The 5,812-nt window shown below is 44.7% G+C and overlaps 1 pseudogene; it reads right to left on the reverse strand.

Annotated features, from left to right (window-relative positions):
• Nucleotides 1-2,958: 2,958 nt before the first annotated feature.
• LOC131899147 (syntaxin-2-like) lies at nt 2,959-4,229 on the reverse strand (annotated as a pseudogene).
• Between the last annotated feature and the right edge of the window lie 1,583 nt (nt 4,230-5,812).

The raw sequence follows: 5,812 nt of genomic DNA on the forward strand, positions 1-5,812 counted from the left end.
TGTAAAAATGTCTGTCTACTCTACAGGTATGAATGAAAAATGTGGCCACATGTATGTTTGGTTTTGAATGTCTGAGTTTGCATGTCCTTTGTGTTAAGGAATACAAGTTAATACTAGTCATCTGGCTATTCAGATACTAGTTTAAAGCATAAACTGTTCTATTTTAAAAAAATAAAAAAAAACTGAGAGGTATATTTGACTAATATATTTATAGGAGAACAAATTGGCCTGGTTATTGTTACCAAACTTAGAGATATTTTCAAGATTAGGCTTAGATTTGTTTGGCTCAGATACATTTAATAGATAATGGTCCTCAAACCTGTGAAGGATCTGATGAATATGGCATTTACATTATTTGATAAAAAGCTTACTATAGCAAACAGAGACTCTGAGCTCCCCAGCTCCTAGCAATGACTCCCAAGGTCTCCAAAGAAGAAATGGAACAATGACAAGAAGATGCCAGCTGAATTGTGGACAATGCTGTCCTGACACCTGTCCTGCCAACACTATGAAGACTATAGGAGCCTGGGATGATGACAGTCTGGGTAATGGATAATCTATGTTGTTTTTTAAATAGACTTAAAAGTCTGCACTCAGGTAAAGTTTATCCTTCTCAGATCTTTGATGACATTGATGACTGGACTAGCTATAGCTTTCTCAGCTTAGTAATTGATTGATCAATGGATTAATTAATTAAAGCTAATAAGTCTCTTTAAAAAAGATAAACAGGTTCTAAATATAGACTTACAGATGCTTTTCATTGGGCCAAGGAAATTTCAGTCCAATCTATACTTGGTTCTCTAGATAGAAAAGACACTATGGATTTCAGGGCAAATTGATAATACTACAATTACTAAGACTATGGGTCTAAAAGTTCCAAATAAGTTCGTAAGTTTTAACTCCTGTTCCTAGTTTATATCTATCTCAACAGGTTTCCACTTGGCTGACAGATACATCCAAGCATCATTTGCTGGTGACAACCTACTGCAAATGACTATGAGCCCTGAACTTGCCGAAAGCTGATATGGACCAATTCAGCCGATATGTATACCATCTCTTCAGCTGGTCAATAAAACGTTCCCTCTTGTCTTTGACTAACATTCTGGCTTTCCAGGGCCTTGACAACAACGTCCCAATGCCAGCAGGAAGTAATTATAGAAGAGAGAAAACATCGACCCTGTTTCCCCCCCACCCTGGAATGTTAGCTCAAAAGGGAATTTCTTGTCATAGGGAACCTGAGATAAAGTTCCAAGTTGCTTGAGGATAAGGAACTCTGTCAGCCATCACAAGGCTTTTGGCCTTGTGCTTCTGCTAATTACTGTTGGCTCTTATATCACTGATGTCTTAACTAAATGATGATTCATGTCTGGGTACCACTAAACTGAGGATGCTAGAATTCCAATATCCACCTCGGAACCCATGACACACTTGCAGATGGCAAAAACTGAATAAGGGGAAGCTCGCTTTGCCATTGATAATGGGAAAACTCTTATGTTGTGGTCCAATTAGTCTCCGATATGGAATTCTTTGAGCAGAGAGGCAGATACACTCGAGAACCTGTGTCTATGACTATTGCCCTCTTGTTAGGTATTGGGGAATCACTGCAGGAATTGGTACAGGAACTACTGCCCTCGTGCAGAGCAACCACCTTATGCAGTTACAAATGGCTATGACTACTGACCTAGAGGCCATAGAAAGATCCATTTCTGCTCTGGAGAAATCTTTAACCTCGCTCTTTGAGGTTGTGTTACAAAACATAAGAGGTCTGGGTTTACTATTTTTAAAGGAGGGAGGATTAGGTGCAGCCTTGAAGGAAGAATGCTGCTTTTATGTCGACAACACTGGTATTGTCAGGGAATCGATGGAAAAATTAAGGGAAAGGCTGGTTCAAAGAAAAAGGGAGTTTAAAAATCAGCACGGGTGGTTTGACCTTTGGTCCCTGGGCCTTTCAGCGGTTGACTCAGTTTATCAAAAATCAGATTGATTCGGCCTTACCACTACACGTCTCGATTCATTATCACAGAGTAGATTCCGAGGAGGCCAGCCAGGAGCCCCATCAAGGACTCAGATTCAGTGTCCTAAGGCCCTAACGTCCCCACGGTCCTGCTAGAGGGTACTCAATGACGGGAATAGTACAGGGCCCACGCCGGAGACAACAGCATACAGAGGTCACCCGAGACCGGCTCAACACGGCATGCTGCTGAGCGTGGGAAGCCCCCTGTGTAGCCTAAGACAGGGACTCTCTCGGACCTTAGCCACCCCGATCACATGGACTTGATCCATTTTTGAGAAAAGAGGGGGAACTGTTGGGGACCGATTCAGGACAGCGGTGTCCTTACTTTATCAAACCTTACAAAAGCAGGAAGTTCCTGGCCTAACCTGTGGGCTGTACAACTTCCTGGAATACCTGCTAATCAACCAGCTGCAGGGGCCTGGGACCAAAGCGACCTCACCCTCCCTTAGGAATTTTCCATCCTTCTCTCCGTGCTTCCCCTGTTCCCCCTCCCTGCCTGAAGCCCTGTTTATAAGCCTCAACACCCAGTCAATAAACGGAGACCTCGACGCAACTCAGAATGTCTCTGTCTTCCTTTACGCGCCTGATCTCCTTTCTCTCTCACCCCCATTGATCTTTCAGGAGGTGCCTCCTCGGGTCTCATCAAATAACCTGGCCCGCGGGACCGGGCAATATATTAAGGAATTAATATATTAATTTATAGGTATTTAAAATTACAGATACCTTACAAAACAATTCTGTGATGATTCTGCAAGCAAGGCATGAACAGAAATCAGTCCGGGTGCAAAGTCTCTTCATCACTGTCCGCGAGAGCACAGAGCACACCCTAATTAAACTGTACATAAATCTGTAACACTGACATCTTTTTTTAGGATTTTTCAATCATTCCTCTTTCAATATTTCAAGGCTACTGAGACAAGGCCACCATTGTGAAATCTCTGCGGTGTCCTTCAGAGACCAAGGCTATCTGGGCTGGCATGCTGCGTCCACTTGGCTCATGGTGTTTTCATGGTATGAAACCTCTGTGGCACTTTATTCTTCGTCACCAATAAAAACCTCAGCACTTGGCCTAAGCCAAGGACAGGACAGGACTCTGCTGCAGGTGTGGCCGGAGTCTCTGAGGACAAAGAGCTCCTGGGTGCAGTTGCTATGACAATGCTGTTGCTAGGATAATTCCAAGGATCACAAGCAAAGTGACTACACAAATGAGGACAAACATCACCTTTGCCACCCCAGGGAGAGGCAAGCACCCAGTGTCATCTAAGCAGTCATTTGCCAACCGATAAGCCAATGATTAGAGACAAAACAGTGATGACAGCCATCACCACAGCAGCAGTTGTCCACTTTTTCTACCTGGCTTTAACTCTTATATTTGATGGCTTTCTTGGTTTCTTCCTTGGCGTGTTCGACTTAGTCTACAGCATTCATCACCTTTCTCTTGATGTAGTTGAGCATTTAACCCTGGGTCTCCACAAATATAGCCATATCCATGAACATCTCGTACAGCTCTCGGATGCTGGTCTCCAGCTTCATGATGTCTTTGTGACGTGACTCGATCTCGTTGAGAGCTTGCCTAGTGATTTGTGAATATGATATAATATCCGAGAGGAAGATGGACGGCTTCCCGCTCTCCAGCATCTCCTCTAGCTCATTGTCAGTGGTGGTCATTCCAGTGATCTCTATTTGGCGCTGGATTCGGCCTTTGCTTCGCTCCCGAAACAGGATCTGTGCTTCATTGTACTCCTTCATGACCTCCACAAACTTGCCTGACAGCACCGAGTATTGGGTCTGTCGTATCTGCAGGTCCACGGAAGTTCGGTTCCCACTCTCGTCCTAATCACAACTCTGCCCAATAGCCTTCAGCTTGCCTCAGATCTGGTTAGCGGTTTTCTTGATCTCTTTGTTCAGGTATTCTAGCTCTTCTTTTATTTTTCCTTCTGGGTTTGGGGCAGAAAGGATGATGCTGTGGTTCTTCTTCACGTCTTCCACGTACTGAGCAATCCTGACTATGCTGCCTTGAATCTCCTCCACCTGATGGAAGAAATCATCCATGAAATGGTCCTTTTCAGCAATGATGACAGTACTGTCTCCATCTTCGCATTTCTTACACGCCTTGAGGTCGGGCAGCCAGTCCCGAAACCCCACCAGCCAGTAAGGCGGGGACGCCCGCCTCCCAGCTGCCCTCCGGCACACTCTCAGTGGCCAGGGCCACCGCCCTCCCTCGGGCCGGCGCTACCATGGCAACGCTCTCTGCGCTTGCGCCTGCCCACCCCCAAATTGAAGTTTTTTTTATACTTTTAAAAATGTTAAAATTTCAGTGTGTGTGTGTGTGTGTGTGTGTGTGTGTGTGTGTGTGTGTGTGTTTGCATGTTCTCAAGTGTGCGCATGCCATGTCTCTCATGTGGAGGTCAAAAGAGAGCTTGGCAGATCCAGTTCATCTCCTTTCACCTTGTCATCTGGAGATTGAATTCAAGTCACCAGGCTTTCGTGGCAAGTTCTTTAAGCCCTGAGCCATCTCACTCCCCCACTCCCCGACCTTTAAAAAAATAACTGGGTCATGCTTTTGTGTGTTGTGTATGACGAGTGTGAGTGTGGGTGCATGGGCATTCCTAACTCAGTTCTCTCTTTTCACTCTAGGTTCTGGGGATAAAACACAGGTCCTCAGAACTTCAGGTTTGGACTGCCAACTACTTTTACCCACTGAGCCATCTTGCTGGTGCACTCTTGCTGGTTCTCAGTCTCTCTCTGTCTCTCTCTCTGTCTCTCTGTCTCTGTCTCTGTCTCTCTCTCTCTCTCTTCCTCCCCCTCCCTATCTCTTTCTCTCCCCTCCCCCCTATTCTCCCTCTCTCTCCCTCTCATTGTGTTGTTGGCTACGAATTTGCTATATATCCACAAATAACCCTGAACTTCTGATCCTTCTGCCCTACCTCCTAGTGTCATGCTGTGGTTACAGGTACTACAGGTCTACAAGACCACAGCCAGCATATGAAATTCTGGGGATCAAACCCAGGGCTCAACGCCTGCTAAGAAAGCATTCCACTGACTGAGCAAAACCCCCAACCTCTCTTGTCTTGAAAATCACACCCAGAAAGCATCAATACATGACACTGGGATACAAGATCTCTGAGATGCAGGTAAAGAGTTCTATCTCACAAATGGAAGAGTTGTGACTGGATCCTAGTGGCCAGCAGTATGAGACCCAACAGCTTCATTGGAATCTGCAATACACAAAATATATCCTAGGATTTTCCCTTCCTTTAGCATTCTGACTTCCAAATGTTTCCTATGTTCAAAAAAAATTTACAATATTTGGTATTTAAACCATAATGCAAAGATAATAGGATTTAACACTTATGCAAATCTAGCGGTAACAGGGCCTTTTCATTAAATGTGTCATAGTTACCTCCATGATCCAGCAATATGGCAGCCGCCAGCCACATGTGCCTTTATCCTGATACTGACTCCACCATTGTGTTTAGTAAGTAAGGCCATAGTTGGTACCTGCAAACTGTACAGCCCTTCCAGTTATCCATCATAATGTTTTCTGACATTTTGGTATCTAGAGTATTTAGATCCACAATGTAGAGCATCTCTTTCCCACAAATAAAATCTGTTCCTGGGGGTGGGAGAATATCAAAGCCCAAATGACAGCACCAAGTAAGCAGTAGGGTGCCACCAGTTTGCAATCTTTTTCCAAAGCCACTCCTATGTATCATGTACAATTTGTGAAAAACTGTGGCCTTGGGGGATGTGGGAGCAGTAAGGAAGGACAGGGACAATACCTACCACTTGCTGTCT

This window comes from Peromyscus eremicus, chromosome X (assembly GCF_949786415.1).
Source record: "Peromyscus eremicus chromosome X, PerEre_H2_v1, whole genome shotgun sequence".
NCBI lineage: Eukaryota > Metazoa > Chordata > Mammalia > Rodentia > Cricetidae > Peromyscus > Peromyscus eremicus.